We start from the raw sequence: 27,232 nt of genomic DNA, 5'->3' as shown, positions 1-27,232 counted from the left end.
AAAGTAAAGACAAGTATAGAGAGAAACTGTTATATTATTCGAATTCAAACTGATGTACATAATGAACTGAAATCTCTTCTATTTATAGAAGAAAGGAAGCTGTTGTGTAAGCTGCTACTATACCAGATATGGATAATCTTCTACTGAGAGCAATGTTTATCCATAACGGAGTACTGAAAGGATAAGCTTATTATACCCGATATGGATAATCTTCTACCGGGGGTAATGTTTATCCATAACTGGGTACTGAAAGGATAAGCTTATTATACCCGGTATGGATAATCTTCTACCGGGGATAGTATTTATCCATAACTGGGTACTGAAAGGAAAAGCTTATTATACCCAGTATGGATAATCTTCTATCGGGAGTAATGTTTATCCATAACTGGGTACTAAAACGATAAGCTTATTATACCCGGTATGGATAATCTTCTACCGGGGGTAATGTTTATCCATAACCGGGTATCAAAGTGATAAGTTTATTTAGGAAGCTTATTTCCAATAGAGTACTTAAATAGATAAACATATTTACGGTGGAGTCCCATATTGATAAGCTTCTTCAGAAAACTTATTTACAACGGAGTACTAAATGAACATCCATAATATAATATATTTATAACAATCCATATTTATTTCAGGCACATGGTGTGCCAGTTTTAGGTCATTCTTTAAACTTTGTCCTCTTTTTTAAAATTTTTGCAATTATAGACTAGTTCTCATTTTTTTTCATTTCACATACTCACTTGTCTAATTTTTCGGATAACGGTGCTCAATATATATATATATATATATAAGGCCTCTTATTAAGTCTTTGCTTTTATAAAATACGTAATTTAAAAAGTAAAAATTAATCATTCGAAAAAGGAAAAACCAATCATATAAAATTGTTACTAAAAGATGCGATGAACAATTTGAGAATATTTGAATTATTGAACTTCGATTACTTTTTGATATTACATGAATGAACGTAACTGTAAAATTTAAACTGACATTATTGGCATACTTTTGAATGTCCCTTCTATGGAGGTCATATTATTCAGAGAACGCGTTGCTGAAGAACATCGGTTGTTTCCAAAGCTCCAGTAACGTTCAAATCCCGAAGAGTTGACAGAATAGCTTCATGTACTTATTCTCTGCAACTATGAAAAGATCCTGGACAAGCTCATAAATTTTATAGACACTATAAAGAAGACATAAGGATGATACACAACAATCTAATAGTGTCTTGTATATGTAGATATATGAAAGCATAACAAACTCAACAGGTTTAACTGAGAGTATGTTGAGTAGTCGAAGGAAAAAAGAAAGAAATAAAAAATATAAACCGATGTTGGCCTTAGAGTAGCAAAAAGACTTTGAAGTGTCCCTTTTAACCAAGCACGCGTATACAAATAAACATTGAACTGGGCAATCATGATAACAAGAGAACGTGTTGCTGAAGAACATCGGTTGTATTTCTTATTTTTATGGTCTCCACCGAGAATGACAACATCTAGGTAGATTGCAACTTAGAAGAGATATTAAGATGAAAAATCCTCTGTATTTTGAAGGAGGAGCCTTACACATCATTGTCTTCATTAAAAAAGTTTAGCAAAAAAAATTCCTTAGTTATTTAATCAGTATATTGAAGTAAACAATGTTCTGATTGGCACATTAAGAAGTTATTCAACAATGGAGGTATTTTGTCAAGCAAACCTATTTTGATCAGAAACCAACCATGAGTACACCCTTAATTTCAAGTGTTCCTTGTTAAGAGGGCAAACACGTAATGCAGTAAGCAAACTCAAAGAAACATACCTCGAAAAAACTATACTAAAAAAATCAATTTCTTTTTATTTATGATGGGAGCTATGGAAGCAGCAAAAGGTTCATACCTTTGGTGGTAAAATTTTTAGCTTTCTAAAGCTCGCTTCAGAATATATATGATGTGTACCTGTTCCATGGTGATAAAGTTTCTATCTAAAATAGAACATATTAGAAAAAAAAAGTATGGTGCAAAATACACATAAGCGGTTAAAACAAACATCATAATGTCTAACCTGTTGTACTCCTCCAACAACACGCGCTCCTCGCAGCTAACCACTTCTCGGCTTTTTCAAGAATATCTCTCCTACTAAAAGCTGCCTCTCTAACAGTCATGACCCCGGTTCGCCCTCCGTGAACCATTGTGACGTCGCCTAGTCTCCACGACTAGGTAAGCCTAACAATGCGGAATGTAAACAATAATTGCGGAAGAAATAATTAAAACCGAAATAGTAAAATGAAATATTGTTTAAGGTGCCGCTCGGCACATACAATAACAACTCTCGAAGCTAACAACAATTCCCAAAACCCGGAATCTCACGAATCACAAGCTAAGAGATACAAAAGAAGCTCTAACTCCGGAAATATCTAAACAAGGGGAAAATACTGAAGGACTATACTTATTACAGAAAGATAGAAAGGGACTCCTCGGTCTACAGACGCGGCAGATATACATCAAAGTCTCTACAGAAACGCCTCCTCCCAAGGATGATAGAACTGAGTGGAAGTACCTGGATCTGCACAACAAAAATGTGCAGAAGAGTAGCATGAGCACACCACAGCGGTGCCCAGTAAGTATCAAGACTAACCTCGGTGGAGTAGTGACGAGGAACAGTCAAGACACCTACCAACCCAATAAACTGTACAAATATAGGAACAACGGGACATGATATATCTATAAAGACTACACGAAATGGCTAACAATACTACAATCTCCATAAGGGAAGAAAACTGCAAGCAACACGAAATACCAAAATAATGACACAGAAGAGCGAGCAAAAACACAACCCAAATCCTAGAGTTACAATACAGTAAAGATAAGCAATAACTCAAATCCTACGACAGTGTTCACCTCAGGTCTTATCCAATAATTTTCACGAAATACCGAATCTCGGACAATTACAACTCACGAGTCCCAGTACCTGAAATCTAACACTTGGCATCTTGTGCCCCCATCAGCCTCATGGTCATACTGACAACTCACTAGCTAACCAGGGCCACTCTCACATATATAATAAGTAAACGAGGGTGTACATCTATACTCAGCAAAATTAGGAGGACTTCACATCCAATAGGAGTATTCAACTACGTGTATGCTTGTGCAAGTACTCTAACAAAATTCCTACCAGCTAATAGACGTAAGGAGAAGAGCAGACAGCACATTTGATGTTTCCTCACAACTTCCACGAGATAAAGCTCATACAGGTAAGCATACCACAATCACAATATTAAACAACAGGAATGCCCCCAAACCATCACAAACCCTCACAATCAATCCCTGACATAGCCCACCTTGTCTCGCCACATGTGCAAATAATAACATAATAAGTGTCTGCCTTGTTTCGCCACACGTGCATCATAATGTTCCCACCTTATCCCACCACATGCGAAACCCACATATAAGCATATAAACATATCCCGCCTTATCACGCCGCATGTGCAATATGTCAATAGTAACAATAGCACGGCAAAGACCTCGTCAACCCCTCAACAACAACCTCACAACAGAGACCCGTGCACAACACAACCACAACCGCACGGCAGAGACCTCGTGCACCAATAACCACAACTGCATGGCAGAGACCTCGTGCACCAACACAACCACAACCGCACGGCAGAGACCTCGTGCACCAACACAACCACAATCGCACAACAGAGACCTCGTGCACCAACAACCACAACCTCACGACAATAACAATGACAGTAATACAAAATATAGCGAGTGAATCCACTCCAAAACTTCAAATCACAAGGAATCGGTATAACCAGTTCACAAGAATAGCCACAGTAAGAAAAATGAAAGGCATAAAGGGGACAATTCAACGAAAGGGGAAATTAACATATAGTGACAATCCCAAATAAACAAAATCAGTACAAGGAAGACAACACGAGTCTAGTAGTCCCAAATAAAGGCAAGTCGACGAAGATATAGGTCATCTAAACTCCGTTTAAGGTTGGGAAGTTACAAGAGCATTCGGTAATTTCAGTTAAGGGAAGGTGATCTTAGCTGCACTTAAGACTAGGCGATTAGGGGAGGGATGACAATAACTCTCAGTAACGTAGGCAGTTATGAAAAGGTAGCATGATGATAAGAGAGACGAAGTTCTTCAGTTAAATCAAACAAGATGACAATTAGGCACTAAGAGTAAATCATGCAGCAAACAATTCCAACTAAGCATGTAGAGACGAAACTAATAAACAGGAACTCAGTCATATCAAGAATAACTCCATACATAGTGAATATAAGAACCTAAGAACCCTAAAAGCCAACTATCCACAATTAAGTCCGGGTACGCACTCGTCACCTCGTATACACAAATTTTAATTAACATAGAAGACTCAATCCTAAGGTGAAGTTCCCCACACAAGGTTAGGCAAGATACTTACCTCAAAGATGATAACTCGGTACTCTAAAATGGACTTCTCGGGCAAAAAGACCTCCGGACAGCTCATATCCAACTATAACAACTCCAAAACACACATAAATCGAATAAGGAACTATTCCGAATAATAAAATTTCAATCTTTACAAAAATATAAAAATCGACCCAAAATTCAACCCCCGGGCCCGCACCTCGGAACCCATCAAATTTTACAAAATTCGATCACCCATTCGAAATGAGTTCAACCATCAAAAATTTATCCAATTCCGATACCATTTGGTCCCTCAAATCATGATTTTTCACTTTGAAATTTTTCTTCAAAAACCAACTTTTTCCCCAACCCAAAACACAATTTAAATGATAAAAATAAAGACAAATTCATGGAATATATTTAATTCTAGTTGAAGAACACTTACCCAATCGAATTTCGTGAAAAACCCAACAAAAATCGCCATGAACCGAGCTCTAGAAGTCAAAATGTGATGAAAATAGTGAAACCCTCGATTTTGGGATATATTCTGTCTGCCTAGTTTTTTATGCATCGCGAACGCGAAGAGAGGGCCGCGTTCGCGAAGAAGAAAAGTTAAGGTTGTCCTAGGTTGCTTATCGCGAACGCGATGATGAGCTCGCGAACGCGGAGAAGAAAAAATGCAAGGCTTCACGAACGCGAAGAGAAGGACACGAACGTGAAGAGGGATTTCAAGGTGGTCAGCAACAAGGCATCGCGAACGCGAGATGCTGTTTGCGATCGCGAAGAAGGATATCAGAAGCAGTAAAACAGCAGTTCCAAAAATGGGGAAAAATACCTGTAGCTCACCCGGAACACACCCGAGGTCCGTGGGACCCTGTTTAAACTCACAAACAAGTCACACAACCTAACACGGACTCGCTCGAGGTCTCAAATCACATCAAACAATGCCGAAACGACGAATCACACCATGAATCGAACTATGAACTTCAAAATCTTCCAAATTCGAAAACTTGTGCCGAAACCGATCAAATCAACCCGGAATGACGCCAAATTTTGCAGACAAGTCCAAAATGACATGACGGAGCTGCTCCAACTCTCGAAATCGCATTCCGATCCCGATATCACAAAAGTCAACTATGGGTCAAACTTCTTCATTTTTCAAACTTTAACTTTTCCAACTTTCGCTGAAATGCCTAAATTTACCCTACGGACCTCCAAATCTGAATCCGGACGCGCGCCTAAGCCCAAAATCACCATACAAAGCTGTTGGGATTATCAAAATTTCATTCCGGGGCCGTTTACTCAAAAGTCCAATTCTGGTCAAATTCTCACTGTTCAAACTCCTAAAACTTCATTCCATCTTCCAATTCGATTCTGAATCATCTATTAACCAAATTCAACCATGCACACAATTCGATGCTCATATTACGAAGCTGTTCAAGACCTTACACCGCTGAATGGAGATTAAATTCTCAAAACGACCGGCCGTGTCGTTACACTAACTTTGTAAATCTGGATGTTAATTAGGTCAAGAGAATATGACAGATCAATTACCCCTACAAATCAGACTATATACTTGAGAGATATAACAAACATTCATGCTTATTAAAATTTCTAAATAGATATGTACTCTGAAATTAATTGATTTAGGCATATAAATAGCTCACAGCTCACTGTAGCAATGATCCAAATAGAAATTCATTTGGTTGAAAAAGGAAAAATGGATAGATGTTCGATTTACGACAGCAAGCACTTCCCAGATTTTGTAGCTTCAACATGAATAAAATAAGGCCTATAAATCTAACTATTTTACATCGCCTCTCGATTCCTATAAATTTTAGATGGATAGAGAGCTTCGAATGCGTCGCAAAAGAGGCAATTTAAGAATGACCAACCAGAAAGTAAATCTAGCACTGAATTTGAATTGAAAACTACCTTGCTTTCTTACTTGCCATTGATTCCAGAAGGTAGACAGTCTTCGCAAAAAAAAACTATCTCTAAGTTTTGCAAAAAGGAAATTACTTTAACTCTTGGTTAACTGAGCATGAAAGTTCGTTAAGCTGCAATAAGCAAAAAAGAAAATTCCTTACTTAAGAAGGAAAAATAATAGAGTTTATATTAATCATGAAGATATGGAAAGACTTAATAATTGTATGGATGTGATTAGGGAAAAAATCAAAAGAGAAGTTTGAGAAGATTTGATTAGATAATCAATATAAGAAAAAACTATCAGAAAGGGAAGTTTGAGAGCCTAGACGTAGGTCTAGTACATTTTTTATCCTGCTTCCAATATACCAACAGAAGCGAATCAGGAAAAGATAGTTGAAGCTGGTGGTCTTAGTTCAGAGGATGAAACTATTCGCAGAATAGCAGCTGGTGCAATTGCAAATCTTGCAATGAGAGGTAATTCTCAATATGTAGTTCTCATTTTGTTTCCTCTTTATTTTTCCTGCAGAGGGTACTTTATGTCCTTGTCGAGGCCCTTTTTCTGCTAAGAACTACTATGTTCTGAGGATTACTTTTTGTATTTTCATTGTATACGTGCTGAATAAGAAAAAAATTCATCATTCGTTTCGGAACGGGTATTGTCTATGACATGTATGTTTAGATATTTGACGCACATAAAGTGGATTACAAAATTTAATATAAAATCATAAGATGATACAGGATAATGCAATTTTCTGCCAATAGATTATATACTTTACCACAATATATCAGGAGGAAAAAATAAATCAATATTCCCTTTTTGCATATTCCTGCATAAAAAACTCCAAATAGAAGACAAATCAGTAGTGAAGCACAAGGGAAAATAATGAAAGTAAACAAAAGAGGAAACACCAAATTTGAAGTATAACCATATTTTCTTAACAAGACACACACACATACATATAGAGTTTGAATGGTCATGCCATTTCCTTTTTTAAAACTTCGGATAGGATAGGGTTTTTGGTTGCATGTGGTATACCTCAAATGGTTACTTTTTCAACATATCTGAAATTGATTCTATGATCTTTTAGGACTCTTTGACTACTGCTTAATGTGCCAACATACTCGACGAACTGCTAAATGACTTAGAGAACTCTTGGAGGGTAAAAATCAGTTTGAGGATATACATTATTTCATGCAAACGATATATTACCCTGAGCACATATCATATTTTACAAACAATCGTAACCTTCATATGTTAATCAAAACTTAGGATAAAAATAGAAAAATGTGGAAGGAATAAAGTGAATATAAATTCGGAAAGATAAACAGAAAAATGGAGAAGTAAAATCCTCAAAAAATGAAGGGGAAAAGGGTATTATGTTTGATTTCCCAAAATAAGATTTGCACTCATCAAATAGTATTGTCAAAGGCGAAAAGCTCTAAAAAGCGTTCTATGTGTATTGGGACTTCAAGGACAAAGTGCAATTTAAGTGTGCATTTTAGTAAGAAAAAAGGCGGAATGAAGGAAAAAACTAAAAATATATATGTAATTTAAGGAAAAAATAACAAATTCATTCATAATGTTTTCCTTAATAACTGATACACTTATTTGCCAATTATATTTATTGTTTAGTACTGTTTGATTCAAGATAGAATTCATGGAGTATTCACACCTTAGTGCCTTGCATTCACTAAACCACAGCTTACGCGAAGGAAAGCACCCTCCGGCCTCCGTGAGCTTTTCTGAAGCTCATGGCTTAAGCGCGCCTTAAATGGGCCTTTGACAACATTGTCATCAAATATCCAAAATTATGTATAAATGTATGAAAAAAAGGGAGATTTCAAGCCAAAGTTTTTGTACTTCCATCAGATGATCATCTGATAATTTTGTATAAAGTTAATAGAGAAAGCGAGTATACAACGATACTTATCAAATGCAGTTCCAGATGCCTGAGGTTTAAGATACTAAAACCAAGCTTGCATAAGTCTTCAACTAAAAATATAAAAGCTAGTAATTTTGTCAAAGTATAGTGAGCAAAAAATATGAGAGTTACCTCGATCTACTCCATCCCAAAGAAGCAGCAGTTATGGCAGCTACCTTTATTGTTGAATGTTGCAGCCACAAGCTTTTCTTATCATCATTGGTAGCATCTAATAATAGGATACTTCTCTGGCATGCGCTAGCTAGGCATCAATGTCTTATTTAGGGACAATCCCTGTAATGCCATCCAACTCGGTAAAGCATGTTCTAGGAGAATTTCAATTAAAAAATTAACAATAAGTTTGAAGGTCCCATAGCAAGTATCTATCTTAGTTACTGAAAAGGTCAATTTATAAGGTTCTCTTGTTTTAATTATAATATTGTATGAAAGGGAAATTGGTATGCATTTCATGTTCGGTCTTTCAATAAGTAGTCAGCCACGGGCGTAGACACTCTCCCTAGTTTGATGATGGAGATATGAGTTGATTTCTACCTTTTTCCCAATGATTAATTTTTTGGTGTACTACGCAGCCTATGGGATTTTTAAACTCTTGGTCTATTTTTGTTTTAGAATCTTCTGTTATTTCTTCTTCCCACAGTAGCAGTTGTTCAATCATTAATCACTTTATATGAAATCAAATCAGATTTAACAGAGTTCTTACACCTTCAATTCTCAAACCTCCAAAATAATTGCATATCATTTCCTCCTTAAATATGTATCCCATAAAATAACTACCTCGCCCTTGAACACTTCTCCATAATCAACAAAAACAAAGCTCAATAGATCTAACCCCTTGATTGTCAACAACTTTCCCATAATTAAAAAAACCAAGCTTAACAGTAGCTGAAGTCTTAGCCATTCCATTGCTGCTAAAAAGCATGTGCAAACAACCTTTTTTTTGGTAGCAATGCAAAAGAACTACTAATTCTTGGTCATCTCTAATACCGATAAGCAGTTATGCAAACATTGATGATGATTCATGATTCTAATTCATTTTTTGTGCAGGAAAAATATTTCTGGTTAATCTTTTGCAAGACGTATTATCTACTCAACATATATCACCAACAATATATTATGAAGTTGATTTGAGGTCCTAACATAGCAGTCTCTTTCAAATAGCTTATACCACCAAAATCTAACATCACATAAAATTTAATAGAGGACTATAGATTAATAACTACTTTTTTTAACCAATTCCCAAAAGTAAAATTTGATGAGCGTCTGTGAAATATACAAGGCAAAGCAGAAACCCCTGCAAACAGTCCCATTTTTCTACTTCCGGAGACATAAAAAAATTGGTTCATGTTGCACCTGTTTTTCAATACAAAAGAAAATTAGAAAGAAGAAAAGAATTCAAGGACATAAGCAGATAATACATTGAGAATTACATATCCAGGAGAAACTATGGATTAGAATGCTACAAAACTTGATACTCTAGCCAAGGAAAGGATATTAGAGTTGTTGCCTATTTTCCCTACCACTTGAAAGCCAAATCAATATTCAAATTAGATTGGCGAGCAATGCTGAAGAGGAAGGCACATAAAAAATTAAATGGTTTATATACCTTATCAAAAAAAATGTTCATGTTATCTTAACAAACTTTAATAAGATGGTTCTCCTGTTCAAGTGTATTTATATCCAGAATATGACTGTAAGTAAAAGAGGATCACAAACATATCCCTAAATAATTTTTTGATGCTCAAAACAGGTAGAAGAAGGAAGTAGGAATGCACAATGTCCTTTATCTAGAAAATTTCAAGCTATCCACTTTTACGTCTATCCTATCCGACGAAAGCTCATATATCTTCCAATGCCTATGTAATTAAGATAGTACCCTCATCTTTTAATTCATTCTCCACAAAGCAAGCGCAGGTTTGATGCTGATATCTTTCTAAAACCTCCAGGGATGGAGCAAATTTATGAAGGTCATTAGCAGAAGTGGAGCCCTTATCCTCCAAGTTCAAGTAACTCGGGTCGATTTCATTTAAGATTGGCATACAAACTTGATATTACTTTGCTCAACACAATCAAGCTCCCATATTGGAGGGTGCCTCACAAGTTCAAAGATAGCAACAACACCTTATCTCCGCTCATGTTATTGTACATATAAAAGACCCACAGTTTGGCAGTCTGAGGAAAATAGTTTGCATGTTGCATGTCCTATAATCAGACCCAAAAATATAGCTCTTGTTAGTTCCGATATTTGGCTTGAATATCAGTGTATCAGTGTAGATCTATTTTTCTTTTCAAATTTTCTTAAGGACTAATTTGGCCTGAGTATCAGTGTAGATCTATTTTTACACATTGACCATATAAAACCCCCACATTTAAAGAAAGCTCAATACCAAAATAGAGGGAAAAAATGTGAAGAACTAAATAATAAAGTTAGAAGAACAGTAGAAGAAAGGGGAGAAGAAACTGAACTACCAATATCTATGGAATCTAAGATAAATGCAAATAACTAACAATATCTATGAAATCTAAGATATATGCAAATCAGTGACAACTTAGAATATGCATGTATAGAATGGGGTAGCAAAACAGAAAAAAATATTCATAAGTACACAGGAAGAGATACGAATAGGACAGAAAGAAAGTACAAACCAAACTGACACCCAATTTTAACCAAAAAATAAATTAAATGAAGCATTTTTATGAGGTTGTCATCCTGGAACCATTTACTAATTAATGAAATACCAATGTGTCTGAAACCCATAAGTAGCAACCATTTCTCTTTTATAAGCATTAAAATACAGATCAACAAAAATTATGACAATTAATATGAAAAATTAAAATAACCCAAAAAGGTCACTATGATGCAGCTTCTTTGCAACCTTCACATTGTCTGGTCAAATTGACTTCTTAAAACCCGAATTTCAAATCTTAGGTTAAAATCTCAAATTTTCATTAAAGTAAAAGAAATTACGTACATGCAACACTTTAGATATACGCAACATCAGATGAGCGAGATGGGATTGCCCTGTTAGTGGTGATAGCTGCTGAGTTGCTTGAGCCATTGCTAATCTATGTGATAAAAGTAAGCTCATTCACTTTTTCTGTGCAGAAGTTTGATCTCGCCAACTCCCAAAAATTCAAGAAAGTATCCACACAGTACAAAATACATTGAATTGCATAAAACAACATCATGTATTAAGAAAATAAAATAGAAATACCTACTCGTGTACATGACAAATCAACAAAGAGGAACATACATTTCAGATTCACACAGACTTGATGAACGTAAATAAGAAGGCGTTATTCACAAAATATGTATAGAAAAAGAGAAAGAAAGAGTAACATTGAAAAGATACTTCTTTAATTGTTGAATTACTTATTTGAAGTTGTTGTCTCATGGAATGTATTCTTGTTTAGTTATTGGTGTTGAAGTTATAAAAGCAGTTATCAATTTGAGGCGAAGTTGTTAATAGTTGAGATATCATTCTTGTTGAGCTATTAAATATTATTTTATTATTGTTGAGACACTTGTACACATTATAGTGGAGTCATGACTATTTGTTGTGGAAACATTAGTGTTGTTGATTCTTTTGGCAAGTTGTAGCATATGGGAACTTGTGGTGTGAGTTGTAATTATGTTGTGGTATTGATGCGCATGCGGCGATATAAGGATAGGGGTTAATGTGCATCTAACGACATAAGGTGGGATCTATGTGCGTGTTGCTAGTAAGGGAATTACTTGAAGCCACACAATGACATAATATGGGCTAAAGTGCGTGTAGCTACTTAAGAAAAAATATTTTCAAAACTATTAAAATGTAAGGCTCACGCGGCGGTATAAGGAAAGATTGTGATTTGTGATTATGAAATGAGATTATGAGGCGGTACCTCGATTGTGATTCTTTTTGTTGTCTGTCATTGACTACACTTGTATTTGTCCGAATTATTTTCTTGATGTTCTTATTATGTGTTCCTTCCTTGTTATCTTTATTGCTTTAAATTTAATTGTATCTTACCTTAAAGTATTGCTTTATTGCCACTATTCCCTTGTTTTCATTATTAGACTAGGCTATACCTATTTAGTTTCTTCTTATCCTAGTAAGTGTATTGACTTGGCCTTGTTACTACTCTACCGAGGTTAGGCTTGATAGGGTACCATTGTGGTATACTCATACTACTCTTCTACATATTTTTGTGCAAATCTAGGTACCTCGACTCAGGATAGGCATCAGTGAGTGGATCATACAGTTCGGAGACTTCAAGGTGTACCTGCCCGGCATTCGCAAGTAATACCCAACAAACCAAAGTTGAAAAAACACATGCAACAACTGAGAAAAGAGAAAGAACTCACCAGAAAATTCTTGGGACAATCTTCAACCCAAGAGAACATGGATAAGAATGGTGAGGAGATAGTTGATTTTGCTGCACGAGAAGCAACCCAAGAGGAAGCAGCTGCATGGGCAGCTGCTGAAGTAGCTCTCAGAGCTGATGAAACGGTTGACGGGAATGGAGGACGAAAATTCAACCTGAACCGACCTCTAGTTGAATACAAATTTTAACAAAAATATGCGCAGACCTGGATGATAACTGGGAGACTACGGCATGCCAGTCTACAACCAAGGAGTATCTACTTTGCGACCCCCTCCGATCACAACCAATATTTTTGAGATCAAGCAAGGGCTACTTCAGACCATTCAGAATATTTTGAGACCGCAAGAATTCGCGATTTTCGGCTTAGCCTAATCTTTCCCATCTGGGGCGTCCGCAAACAGAAAAATTAATCAAAAATCTAAATAATATACCAAGGATTTTTAGCAACAAAATCCTATGTTGAGCAAAGATCAGAAATGAGAAATTGATAATAAGAGAAAAATAACCAGGATAACCTGAGCTAAATCCCAGTAATTAAAACTTTTCTGAAGGTAGATAGAAGATTCGAATCTCGTTGCTATTATTGAGGTAAAGACGAAGAAAATCAGCAATGATTTACGGCGAGAGAGCAATGAAAGAGCAGATAAGCAAGAAGGGAATGGAACCTTGAAAGTCATTAGAAATAAACCAATAGTTATATAATAGACTATTTAAAGTGTCATCAGGTCATAGAAAAATTCATGACATAGCATCATAGCCTAATTTGACCAGTAGCTACATTGTAACGACATGACTGTTCGTTTCATGAGTTACCGTTCCGTTTCTCCCATTTTTGCTTCTTATTGTTTTGTTTATCGGTTCTATATGTGATCGGGTTGGTTGGCTCGGGTTCGGAAATGTTTTGGTAAGGTTTTGGTAAGGTTTGAGACACTTAGTTTCTTTTGAGAAAGCTTAAGTTGAAAAAGTCAACCGAATTTTGACTTATGTGTTAGAAGGTTCGATCTGAGTTCCGATTGTTCGGATAGCTTTAGAAGGTGATTTGGGACTTAGGAGCGTGATCAGAATGTATTTTAGAGGTCCGGAGTAGATTTAGGCTTGAATTGGCGAAATTGAAATTTTGACTTTTTCTGGTTGATAGGTAAGATTTTGATATAGGAATCAGAATGGAATTCCGGGAGTTGCAGTAGCTCTATGGTGTCATTTTGGATGTGTGTACAAAATTTCAGGTCATTCGGATGTGGTTTGGTATTTTTTTTTATCAAAAGTGTAATTTAGAAGATTTTGGAATTCTTAGGCTTGAATCCGATGCGAATTTGGTGTTTTGATGTTGTTTTGAGCATACCGAAGATTGGAACAAGTTTGGTTGAGGTCCCAAGGGCTTCGGGTGAGTTTTGGGTGGTCAATCGGACCATTTCATGTTGTGAAAAATTATAGAAAACTGTTGTTGAGTGTTGCAGAAAATTGACCTTCGCGTTCGCGAAGGGTTAGCAAGTGAGGCTGAGGATTTAGCCTTCGCGTTTACGAGGGAGGTTCCACGTTTGCAAAGGGTTGGGGTCTTGTGCATCGTGTTCGCGAAGTATCAGACGCGTTCGCGAAGGTTGGGTTGTGGAGTCATTGCATTCGCGAGGTGGTGGTCGCGTTCGCGAAGGAGGAAAATTTGGTCAACTTGAGTTTGTGCTTCGCGAACGCGAGGTTTTGACCGCGTTCGCGAAGAAGGATTGGATGTCTGGGCGGAATATTTAAATAACCATTTGTCCGCTACTTTAGGGTTAATTTCCTCCATTTTTGAGCGATTTTGGAGCTTTTTGAAAAGGGATTCAAGGGGAAACACTTGGAGGTAAGTTTTATGGACTTAATACTCTATTCTTATATGAATTCTACCTAATTAATCATAGAATTTAAGCCTAATATTGAAGAACTAGGGCTTGTAATTGGAGACCTAGAATTTGGGATTTGAGGGGATCGTTTGTGGTTGGATTTGGATGCTTTTGATATGAATGAAATCGGGGAGTGATTAGGAGTCTATTGATGTAATTTTTATCAGAATCCTAGACGTGGGCCCGGGGGTCGGGTTTGGCCAATTTCGGAATTTTGTGTTGTAATTTGATTTCTTTCGAGTGGACTTTGTTCCCTTAGCATATTTTGATGGTTTTGCACTAATTTTGGTTAGATTTGGAGCATCCGGAGGCCGATTCGAGGGGTCGCGAGCTAGAGATTTGGACCGGATAGAGGTGAGTAATGATTGTAAATGTTGTTCTGAGGGTATGAAACCCCGGATTGTACATTGTTGGGCTATATTGAGGTGACGCACATGCTAGATGACGAGCGTGGGGTCCTGCACCGTTGGGGATTGTGACTTAGTCCATCACGTATGACTATTTTACCGCGTATTTGATTGAAAACTATTTGCTATCATCATATTTTGGGTTGAATGCCATATTTGGGCCTTGTGCCAACTATTGGACCCTTAGGGGATTTTTACTGATATTTTGTTACACCCCGCAATATTACATCAATATTACGTCCCCCAGTGTTATATTACGACAATGTTATGCTCTTCAGTAATATATCACGATGATGGTACGTCCTGCAGTATTACATTACGGAGATGTTACGCTTCGCAGTAATAAGTTACGACAGTGTTACACCCTGTAGTATTGTACGTTGAATTTGTCATAAGGTAATTGACATCAGTCCAAGGAAAAGATTATTTGGGGATTATAAGGATCATAAGTGATGAGTAAATTCGTGAAGGTAAGAGGGTACGTAAAATCGAAGAAAACGAATTTTGTCAAAGTTTAGCATTTTGAGATAAAATATGGGTCGAGCGTTAATACTCGATATTTATGGACTAGTGACATAAAAGGTACTACATGACCATGCTATTATGGTGTACAAGGTATGTTAAAAAAGAGTAGTATTTTAAGTAAGTTGAGATAATTTTTAATTATGCGGGTAATTGGTTAATTACTGAATAATGGGACATTACCTAATTAATTGGGGATATATTGGATAAGTATTAAAAAAAAGGATGAGGTGGCAGCCCCCCATTTAATTGGGATGACTCATACCACAAATTAAAATGTGGCATCTAAGTGTCATGCAACTCATACCACAAATTAGAAGGTGGCATCCAAGTGTCATTTGCACGACACTAACGTACAAGACTACAAAGACCTTAGGGGTGGATTATGGTCTTAATTGGGTCAAGTTGGAATTAAATCCTCACATATTTTTAATGGGTTTCTTCTCATGTATAATCAACCGTAAGATTTGAACAATAAGAATAAATATTGGTTCGACATTTGCAACCAAAAGTAGTGATGCCAAATATTTTGGATCATGCCAAATATTATTAATTGTTCAGTGATTTAAGCCTAATGAATGGCAATATGGAGCGTGATTTAATAGAGCCAGTACACTTTGAAGATGAAGGATAAGAGAACATCTTTTATTGCTGGATAATCGTACAAACTGATTGAGATATTTAGGCAAGAGGTATTTCAACAAGGCTCGCTGATACAAATATATGAGAGAAACAAGAACTTCATTGGGAAATTATAACTTTGTCCACATATGCTATAACAGGTATGTTATAGCTAAGCTCTTCCTTCATTTTGCATGATCTTGTCATTACACAAGTTTGATAATGAAGCATAAAGAAAAATTCACATCCCGAAATTTACATATATTTTGCTAGTCTCGCAAGTTACATATATTTTTCTAGTTTTTTAAATTACCATATTCTCCTTATGGAGAATTCATATTTAGTTGAGTATTTCCTTCTTCTAGTCAAGAGAGCATAAAGTTTACATATATATAGCACTAAAAGTATACCATCGAGCTATAATCGATGGGCAGGCCTCTATTGGGCAACCTCTTATCAGATGGTATAATCGATAGGCAGACCCCTATTGGGCAACCTCTAATCAGATGGTAAGTTATATACCGATCCTACTGTGGCCGAGCGCTTATGAGCGAGCCCAGTTGGTCGAGATACAGAGCCTAGTATAGCCGAGCACGTATGAGCGAGCCTACTACGGCAGAGCAGTTATATATATACCGAGCGCGTATGAGCGAGCCCAGTTGGTCGAGATACAGAGCCCAGTATGGCCGAATGCGTATGAGCGAGCCTACTACGGCAGATCAGTTATATATATACCGAGCCTACGGTGGCCGAGCGCTTATGAGCGAGCCTACTATGGCAGAGCAGATATGTATGTATACTGAGCCTTATAGGGCCGGACAACTATTTTACTTAATATATTGAGAGAATTGAGTCAATATCAGCAGGTAAGCATATCTTCAGATTATCTTTGACTTCCAGCTACTTGTAGTTATTATATTATCAGTTCAGTTTCAGCTTTCAGTATATTGCCTTACATACTCAGTACATTATTTCGTACTGACGTCCCTTTTCTGGGGGCGCTGCATTTCATGTGTGTAGGTCAGACAGACAGACGGGTAGGCCTCTTCAATAAGTGTTGCCCGAGTTCAGCTTGATCGGTAAGCTCCATGCCTTTCGGAGTTTCCGGGACTAGAACCTTATGTACATCTTGTATATATATGTATACATGTTACAAGTAGGTTGGGAATCTATTCCGATCACAGCATATCCATCAGTAGAGGCTTGTAGACATATCCTGTCAATTAGTGTAGTATGTTGGGCTTCTAGGCCTTATATGTATGCTTGGTTGGTTTGTCACTAGTAATAATTATGACGGCCTTGTCGGCCCGACTTTATATTGGTATTTAGGCAGCATTCGTAGTTGTCTTGCAATGTGGCCCATTGCCAAAGTATGAAATCACATGTTCAGAGTTCCTTAGTCGTAAGTTGGTATGCAAGGATAGGTGAGGCACCGGGTGCCGGTCTCGCCCCCCAGGTTCGGGGCGTGACAAAGTGGTATCATAGCAGTTCTGTCCTAGGGAGTCTACAAGCCGTGTCTAGTAGAGTCTTGTTTATGGGTGTGTCGTGCACCACACTTATAAGCAAGAGGCTATAGGGCATTTAGGATTGTCACTCTTTATTCTTACTCTAGATCGTGTGGTAGAGCTCACTTATAAGAATTCAAATTTCAAAATTCTATTTTATTCGTAATAAGACGATACCTACATCCAGAAAGAAGACTGGAAAGAGAGATAGTTGTGGAAGAGCTGAGTCAGAGGAATTGAATTTTTGTATAATGCCTACGATAGGTATTTGTGAGATCTTTAGCAGATCATGGGTATACTGAAAGGTGTGAGCTTCCTGATAAGAAGCCTTAAGGCAAGAATGCCTATCCATCTTTATGGTAAAAGACAATGACAGATTAAGAAGATAAATACAAGTTTCAACAAGCAAAAGAAACAAGTGGAAGAAGAGTACGAGACACCCATTAATGAAGGCTAACGACATTTATAATTGAGGCAGGGGAACATAAGCTTTTTTTTGAGTTATATTCAACAACAACAGAGGTATATACAATTGGTCGCACCCATTCCAAATATTCCCCATGGGGGTTAATAGAAGTAGTATAAGAAGATATAATGGATGAATTGTTTGTGACAGTTGACATTTTCAAAGGATATGGCAAATGTGCTAATAGATCTCCTTGTGAGACACCCAGATGGTACACTTTAAAATAGTGCAGCCAGATATGAGTATTACAAAGACATACACTATAAGCCTTGAAGGGTTAAATATTACCTTAAGTGTGGCTTTCATCCCTAGTAGAGTGAGGATGTTGAGCAACCAAAGAGCCATTTGATGGAGCAAAGGGAAGCTAAAAGCAAAAGAATGTCGTATTGAAGTTTTCATAAGAGAAGGGATATGCAGAAATATTAGCAGAATAATGAGAAGAGAGATAAGGAAACATTATGAATAAGGTGTGACACATGGATGAAAACGGTAGAGTGTTACAGAACCTATAGTCAAATGAAGGAAGAGACGAAAGTTGATGGGCCTTAAGACAACAAAAGAGTATAGGCCATAAGATTATATCCTCATTTCAAGAGATAAGTTCGTGACCCCAACGCGACTACTAGAGGGGAGAGTTAATCCCCAGAGTAATAGAAATCAGTATGGACCGGTAAATAAGATAAACTAAATATGAATTAGGGACTGAATGATTGGAAAGTACTCGACATCATGGTAATTTTAGATTTCATTATGGCGGTAATAGAATGGACCATAGAAGGAGATTCATGATGAATTCAGAAAATGGTCATCCAGGAAGACGCTTCCCTAAAGCAAGCAATGTTAGCAAAGTTAAGCTTAAGAAACTGTATGTACCAGTTACATTAAGTGTCACCCTCGCGAGTAAGGGGATTTGTCATCTTTGGTACAGAAGGATTGTCGCAAGGCGCGTAAGGATCATTGATGTTGAGAAACGCGCCAAAGATGAAGAGGTAAAATATCTATAGGCAGATCCTCGTGGCTTCAGCTTTTAGTACACCCCTAAAGGGGGGAATATGGAGTGATGTGACATTAAGTCAAAATTAAATAGTTCTAGTGACTATGGAATGGTAAAGGAAGAATGCAATAAATGAAATAGGAATGAGATAGCACTTATCCAAATCTTACAGATACACTACGATTTAAGAATATTATGCAAGTACGACGTCAAGGAGATGAAGTAAAGGTTCTTGCCTGAGCTGTTATTAATAAATAAGGAGCCAGTGCGAGACGTAAGTTAAGATAAAGGAAATAACCCAAGAAAGATTACGAGGAATATTGATATGAGAATGGGCCAACGAGTAGTTAGTAATTGGTCAGGAAGATCCCAGTTATGGCTAAACAAGAGGTTACAGACGAGTCATCAGATCGTGTAAGATAAACATAGTAGAACCCAACATAGAGAATTCATCCTCAAAGAATATCATTATAATACTTGAAATGTATTAAACAAGAGTTGGGGTAGTTAAAGACACCATATGAGTGTTACAGGAAAGTGCCATTGGGAAGGCAGTCAAAATAACAGTTCAAAAGCAACCATACAAGCACAAGGGAATGAAGGTAAGCAACTACGGATGATTATAGGAAAGTAAGGACATAAAAAAAGGGTCCGTAATAAGCTCACAACTTTGTGAGAGTCAAGGGTTCTCCCTAAGTACTACAACAAAAGACTGGCTGAGAAGAAATGGTCGTGTAACAACAATCTCGCAACAACATTGCAAGCATTCCAAAGGAAAGTGATACCTACCGTGGCTAATGAACGAGAAGTAAGAATTAAAAATAATATTCGGGATCATATGAGTTGTATGGAATTTCAATATATATGGGCACTAAGATAAGCTAAGTATGGACGCAACAAGGGGCAAAAAGATCAGGAAAAGTAATAGCTTACGTTTAAAGAAAGCTAAGATGGAAAAAAAGGGAATTACTCGATCAATGATCTTGAGTTGGTTGTATTAAGAACTCACTTAAGGGTTTGAAGTTTTATATATGCAGCATATACAACCGTAGAAGGTTCTGGTATACGTTAAAAGGAAATTTTTTTTGAGCCCAGGTCATAAACGAAGGATTAAATTGTTAAAGGATTGTATCATGCATATTCCTCAGCGCCCATGAAATCCTAAATAGGATAAGCAATACTATGAACCACAGATCGGAAGATATCTTAAGCCGACGTAAAGGCTGATTAGCAGAAGGAGGAAACTAAAGAGTTACATCACCCAAGTAAATCAGGAGTTTGATTATTGCACCCAGAAAAATAGAAACAACGTGATCGAGAACATTGTAAGATCTTACTTAAAATCAGAGGTACGAAAGAAATAGAAGATGTGATGTGAGGCTTTAAAGAAAGTAAGGTAAAGGTGAACAATGTACGAGATACTCAAAAACGGAAGGTTGAGGATATTCCATACTTGGGATAGAAGGCTATAAGCGCGAGGATTCAATATCCAAGAATGATAGCGGCATCGTCAGTGGCATATCTTCCAGTCAATAATTTCTAAGTACTGAGAGATCTAGTTAAGAGAGTAAAAAAGAGTTAGAGACGATGTCATGTCTTTCTTGATGTTCTAAAATAACACAAGGAAATTCAAGCAAGTTGAAGGAAGATTACGAGTAGTATAAATAGATATGTATAGGTCGCAAGCTAAAGTATGGTAAAACGACAAGGTTTTAGGAAGACAGGAATGCGGATAAGAAAGGGCAATGAGAAGGTGACGAGAATGGATTAGTCCTTAGAATTTGGCCATGAAAACAAGGGAGCTAATGGCTTCTCTATGTTATAGTAAGCTCAGTATAGCCTGAATGAACTCAAAGAAGTCTAAGACTAATATCATTTGAAAGAGATGATGGTGTAATTGTAGTAGATAAAGAATGACATTTGGGCCTTCGTTTGAATGATTATTTAAAAAAGAAGAAGAAGAGAAAATAGAAGAAGATAAGGAGAAAAAGATTTCGCCGGCGGCATAAAATTAAGATACCCCCATAAGGTGAATCACATTGAGACACTATGAAATACGATTATGGGAATCACTTTGAATATTCCTTGAGGTAACGTAAGCCCTAGGAGCAAAGTATTACGTAAGAAGTTTCAAGTTATCAGTGGCATATTGTAAATCAATATTGAGGTGAATCAACAATGGATGGACAAAAGTCACAAAGTATGAGATGAGATTAGGCCGTCATTCTAAAGATGAGCTGTAATGAGGAAACATTAAAGGACTTAAATTTATACATATGGAATAAGCAACGAGAGTAAGCTGAGATTTCGTAGTAGACCTCATCAACAATAAATTTAAATAAGAGTTATGGTAGTAAATTCATACGGATGGCTAAACGGACCTATGCGATGAGATACAACAATATTCGTAAATCCAAGAAAGTATCGAGCAAAGGACTTCAATATACCTATAGAGGCCCAGAGAGGCATCCTATTAAGCTTTGTATATACAAAGTAAGGCCTACAGATTGACTAAAAGGTAAAAGGAAAAAAGGAAAAAGGAAAGATGAATCATATAAGTGCACTTACAAAGCCAGGGTCACACAGGTCGCCTGACAAGAGGTAACAAAAGTCACAAGATTATGAAGATTTCGACCACATGCCATGATATGAGCAAAAAGACTAAAGGGGGGAATACCCTAGACTTTAGATTTATTCACAAAGCAACTGCTTGAATGGAAATAAGAGTATTAATGTATTCACAAGAGCTATAAGTTAAGAAAATGATAAGAGCATCAGTCAACATTCGAGGACGAATGTTCCAAAGGGGGGAATGATGTTACACCCCGCAATATTATATCTACGTCCCCCAGTGTTATATTATGACATTGTTATGTTTTGCAGTAATATATTACGATGATGTTACGTCCTGCAGTATACATTACAGAGATGTTATGCTTTGCAATAATAAGTTACGAAGTATTGCACCCTGTAGTATTGTACGTTGAATTTGTCATAAGGTAATTGACATCAGTCCAAGGAAAAGATTATTTGGGGATTATAAGGATCATAAGTGATGAGTAAATTCGTGAAGTTAAGAGGGTACGTAAAATCGAAGAAAATGAATTTTGTCAAAGTTTGGCATTTTGGGATAAAATATGGGCCGAACGTTAATACTCGATATTTATGGACTAGTGACATAAAAGGTACTACATGACCATACTATTATGATGTACAAGGTATGTTAAAAGAGAGTAGTATTTTAAGTAAGTTGAGATAATTTTTATTATGTGGGTAATTGGTTAATTACCGGATAATGAGACATTACCTAATTAATTGAGAATATATTGGATAAGTATTAAAAAAAAGGATGAGGTGGCAGCCCCCCATTTAATTGGGATGTCTCATACCACAAATTAAAATGTGGCATCTAAGTGTCATGCACCTCATACCATAAATTAAAAGGTGGCGTCCAAGTGTCATTTGCATGACACTAACGTACAAGACTACAAAGACCTTAAGGGTGGATTATGGTCTTAATTGGGTCAAGTTGGAATTAAATCCTCACATATTTTTAATGGGTTTCTTCTCATGTATAATCAATCGTAAGGTTTGAACAATAAGAATAAATATTGGTTCGACATTTGCAACCAAAAGTACTGATGCCAAATTATTTGGATCATGCCAAATGTTATTAATTGTTCAGTGATTTAAGCCTAATGAATGACAATATGGAACATGATTTAATAGAGTCAGTACACTTTGAAGATGAAGGAAAAGAGAACATCTTTTGTTGCTGGAAACTCATACAAACTGATTGAGATATTTAGGCAAGAGGTATTTCAACAAGGCTCTCTGATACAAATGTGTGAGAGAAACAAGAACTTCATTGGGAAATTATAACTTTGTCCACATATGCTATAGCAGGTATATTAAGGCTAAGCTCTTCCTTCATTTTGCATGATCTTGTCAGTACACTTGTTTGATAATGAAGCATAAAGAAAAATTCACATCTCGAAATTTACGTATATTTTGCTGGTCTCGCAAGTTACATATATTTTTCTAGTTTTGTAAATTACCATATTCTCCTTATGGGGAATTCATATTCTGTTGAGTATTTCCTTCTTCCAGTCAAGAGAGCAGAGAGTTTCAATTGAGTATTTTCTTCTTCCAGTCAAGAGAGCAGAAAATTTACATATATACAGTATTAAAAGTATTTTCATTACCATCGAGCTATAATCGATGGGCAGACCCCTATTGGGCAACCTCTAATCAGATGGTAAGTTATATACCGAGCCTATTGTGACCAAACGCTTATGAGCGAGCCCAGTTGGCCAAGATACAGAGCCTAGTATGGCCGAGCGCCTATGAGCGAGCCTACTATGGTAGAGCAGTTACATATATTGAGCTTTATAAGACCGTGCAACTATTTTACGTACTATATTGAGAGTGTTGAGTCAGTATCAGCAGGTGAGCATATCTTCAGATTATCTTTGACTCCCAATCCTACTGTGGCCGAGTGCGTATGAGCGAGCCCAGCATGGTCGAGATACAGAGCCTAGTATGGCCGAGCGCTTATGAGCGAGCCTACTACGGTAGAGCAGATATATATGTATACTGAGCCTTATAGGGCCGGGCAGCTATTTTACTTAATATATTGAGAGAATTGAGTCAGTATCAGCAGGTAAGCATATCTTTAGATTATCTTTGACTTCCAGCTACTTGCAGTTATTATATTATCAGTTCAGTTTTAGCTTTCAGTACATTATTTCGTACTGACCTCCTTTTTCTGGGGATGCTGCATTTCATGCGTGCAAGTCAGACAGACAGACGGGTAGGCCTCTTCAATAAGTGTTGCCCTAGTTCAACTTGATCGGTAAGCTCAATGCCTTTCAGAGTTTTCGGGACTAGAACCTTATGTACATCTTGTATATATATGTATACATGTTACAAGTAGGTTAGGAAGCTATTTCGATCACAGTATATCCATCAGTAGAGGCTTGTAGATATATCCTATCAGTTAGTGTAGTATGTTGGGCTTCCAGGCCTTGTATGTATGCTTGTTTGGTTTGTCAGCTGTAATAATTATGACGACCTTGTCGGCCCGGCTTTATATTGATATTAGTCAGCATTCGTAGTTGTCTTGCAATGTGTCCCATGGCCAAAGTATGAAATCACATGTTCAGAGTTCCTTAGTCGCAAGTTGGTACACAAGGATAAGTGAGGCACCGGGTGCCGGTCTCGCCCCCAGGTTCGGGGCGTGACATATTTCCTCACTGTTTAGACTTTATACTTGAACTCAGTCATGCTATATTTTACTATTTTCATAACTCATCCATTTTTACTTTGTTTTAACACATTAAATAAGATTTTAAATGATAATTTGAGCTGAGCATCATGTTTTACTGTTGCCCGAGCGGCTTATGTGTTTCTGATTGCGTAAGGCCGATGGCCTCTATTGTGAGGATACGCTGATTCATGATTTAGAGGCCGAGGGCGTGAGATTGTACGCCACGAGGTGGCTTGTTGATATGAGGCTGAGAGCCTATTGATTATGCCACGAGATGGCTTGATATTGCGCTTGGGCCGTAAGGGGCCCCTCCAGGAGTCTGTACACCCCCAGTGAGTGCGGGTACCCATTGTGATATGAGATATAGCCCAAGGGGCTGGTGTTATTCCATGATATTGCCCGAGGGGCAGATTCTGTTGACATTGTGCCCGAGAGGCGGGTTTTATGTGTTATCTATTCTAGCTATTTTTTTCATTTAATTATTTAACTGTTAAAAGGTGTTTTAAAGAAACTTCTTCTGAACTTAGTGCTTTTACATGTTTTCACTGTTTCATTATTTTTACTGGTTTTATACTGCTTCTTTATAGTATGTTGATGTGCTTTTACGTGATTTCTTATTGATCAGTCTTCATTTATTATTATTACTCACTGAGTTGGAGTACTCACTTTACTCCCTGCACCATGTGTGCAGATTCAAGCGCTTCGGGTCCTGCTAGCGAGTGTTGACTTCTTCCAGCTCAGGCGGACTTCGGAGATTCACTAGATAGATGTTTGGCATTCACAGCCCAGTGCTTCTCCCTCTATCTTATTTTTCCTATTTTAGTTATGTAATAGTTGTGTAGACTCTTTCGGACTTGTATTTTTTATGATAGATGCTCATGACTGGTGACACCCCGATGTCGGGCTATGTCTATTCCACAAACTGTATTATTCACCTTATTTTGGGATTATTATTATTATTATTATTATTATTATTATTATTATTATGTTAAAGACTTAGTTTTTATTATTTAATTGCTTAAAAATGAATTGGGAGTGTATCGGCTGGCCTTGTCTTCATAAGAGGCACCATCACGACCGGGTCTGGGTTTAGGGTCGTGATAAGTTGGTCTCAGAGCCTAGTTTACATATGTCTCACGAGTCATGAGCAAGTTTAGTAGAGTCTCGCAAATCGATATGGAGACGTCTGTATTTATCCTTGAGAGGCTGTAGGACCCTTAGGAAAAACTTCATATTATTAAAATTCTTGTCGTGCGGATTTGTTGATCCGAGTACTAAACTTCTGTTATTCTATTCTCTCACAGATGGTGAGGACACGCGCTACCAGTCAGGATGTACGACCACCAGTATGACCGGTTGTGGCCACTAGAGGCCGAGGATGCGGTCGCGATCGCGATCGCGGTAGGGGCAAGGGTGTGGCCCGCACAACAGCTAGGGCAACACCTGCAGATCCACCAGCCGCCCAAGTTCAGGATCAAGTCCCAGTTGTAGACGCTCCAATAGTACTAGCTCAGGCACCAGCTGTGCCCATTGTGATTCCAGGTCTTCAGGTGGCCTTGGATCAGATTCTATTAGTATGCACTGGCCTAGTTCAGGCGGTCTTAGTAACTACAGCTGCAGCTACTTCTCAGGCCAGCAGAGGCACTCAGACTCCTACTGCTCTCACACCTGAGCAGGTTGTGCAGGGACTTCAGACACCGGGGGCACATCCAGCCCAGCCGATTGCAGCTGCTCAGGACTATATAGCACCTGCCATGCCAGAGGACGAGCAACGTAGGTTAGAGAGGTTTGGTAGACTTTAGCCTCCGACTTTCAGTGGTGTAGAGGGCGAGGATGCCCAGGGTTTCTTGGATAAGTGTCAGCGGATTCTTCGCAAAATGGGTATTCTTGAGACCAACGTGGGTCTCTTTCACTACTTTTTAGTTTTCTGGAGTGGCCTTCACTTGGTGGGAGGTGTATGAGAGGCGTAGGCCTGTTGGTGCAACACCCTTTACCTGGCAGCAATTCTCTATTCTCTTTCTAGAGAAGTATGTGCCGCAGTCTCGTAGAGAGGAGCTACGCAGGCAGTTTGAGTGGTTGCATCAGGGAGAGATGACTGTGATGGAGTATGAGATGAGGTTCTTCGAGTTAGCTCGTCATGCTATTTGGTTGGTTTTGACAAATAGAGAGAGGATTAGGAGGTTTGTGGATGGCCTCACTTATCAGGTTCGTATTCTCATGAATAGGGAGAGGGTGTCTGGTGCTACTTTTGAGGAGGTTGTTGACATTGCTCATGATATTGAGTCAGTTTGTCGCCTGGAGAGAGATGAGAGGGAGGCCAAGAGGCTTCGAGGATCTGGTAGTTATGGTGGTGCTCCTTCGAGAGGTCAGTTTCAGCACAACAGAGGGCATCTATCTAGGCATGCTCGGCCAGCTCGCCCAGGTTATCGTGGGGCGTCATCGGGTGATGGTTCTCTTAGTTCTCATTAGGGCTAGTCATCACTTAGTGCCCTTCCAACTCAGAGTTCATCCCGTGCTCCATCAGTTTAGGGCTCTTCTATGCCAGGTGCATCTACTTGTCATTCTGGTGCTTGGGGCTCCCTTTAGTCCCCGTCTCCAGCACCCAGAAGTTGCTATGAGTGTGGAGAGATGGGTCATATGTGGAGGCAGTGTCCTCATTGTCTTGCGAGTTCATCTCAATAGAGGAGTCAACTATCGGCTTCAGCACCAGTTACTTCACTACCACCCACCTAGTCAGCTAGGGGTGTAGGTCAGTCAACTAGGGGTCACCCCAGATGAGGAGGTCGATCAGGTGGTAGTCAGGCCCATTTCTATGCACTTCCAGCTAGACCCGATGCTATTGCTTCCGATGTTGTCATTAGAGGTATTGTCTCAGTCTGACACAGATATGCTTCTATATTATTTGATCTCATTTCCACTTTTTCTTATGTGTCATCATACTTTGCTTGTTGTTTGGAT

The 27,232-nt window shown here is 37.9% G+C and overlaps 1 long non-coding RNA gene across 21 annotated transcripts; it reads right to left on the bottom strand.

Annotated features, from left to right (window-relative positions):
* Positions 1-859: 859 nt before the first annotated feature.
* On the bottom strand, positions 860-13,323 carry LOC142172913 (uncharacterized). 21 transcript variants are annotated; one of them, XR_012702103.1, is made up of 4 exons: positions 12,594-13,307; positions 8,360-11,311; positions 7,082-7,144; positions 860-6,436 (listed from the first exon to the last, which is right to left on the bottom strand). It is a non-coding gene; the product is annotated as an uncharacterized LOC142172913 (long non-coding RNA). The 21 variants fall into 21 exon arrangements; XR_012702105.1 differs by having other exon boundaries at positions 7,082-7,132; XR_012702104.1 differs by having other exon boundaries at positions 860-8,521; positions 9,522-9,598; positions 11,218-11,311; positions 12,594-13,305.
* Positions 13,324-27,232: the final 13,909 nt, after the last annotated feature.

Source organism: Nicotiana tabacum, chromosome 18 (genome assembly GCF_000715075.1).
Source record: "Nicotiana tabacum cultivar K326 chromosome 18, ASM71507v2, whole genome shotgun sequence".
Taxonomy (NCBI): Eukaryota; Viridiplantae; Streptophyta; class Magnoliopsida; order Solanales; family Solanaceae; genus Nicotiana; species Nicotiana tabacum.
The sequence above is the reverse complement of the archived record's forward strand: the minus strand, read 5'-3'. Positions and strand labels throughout refer to the sequence as shown.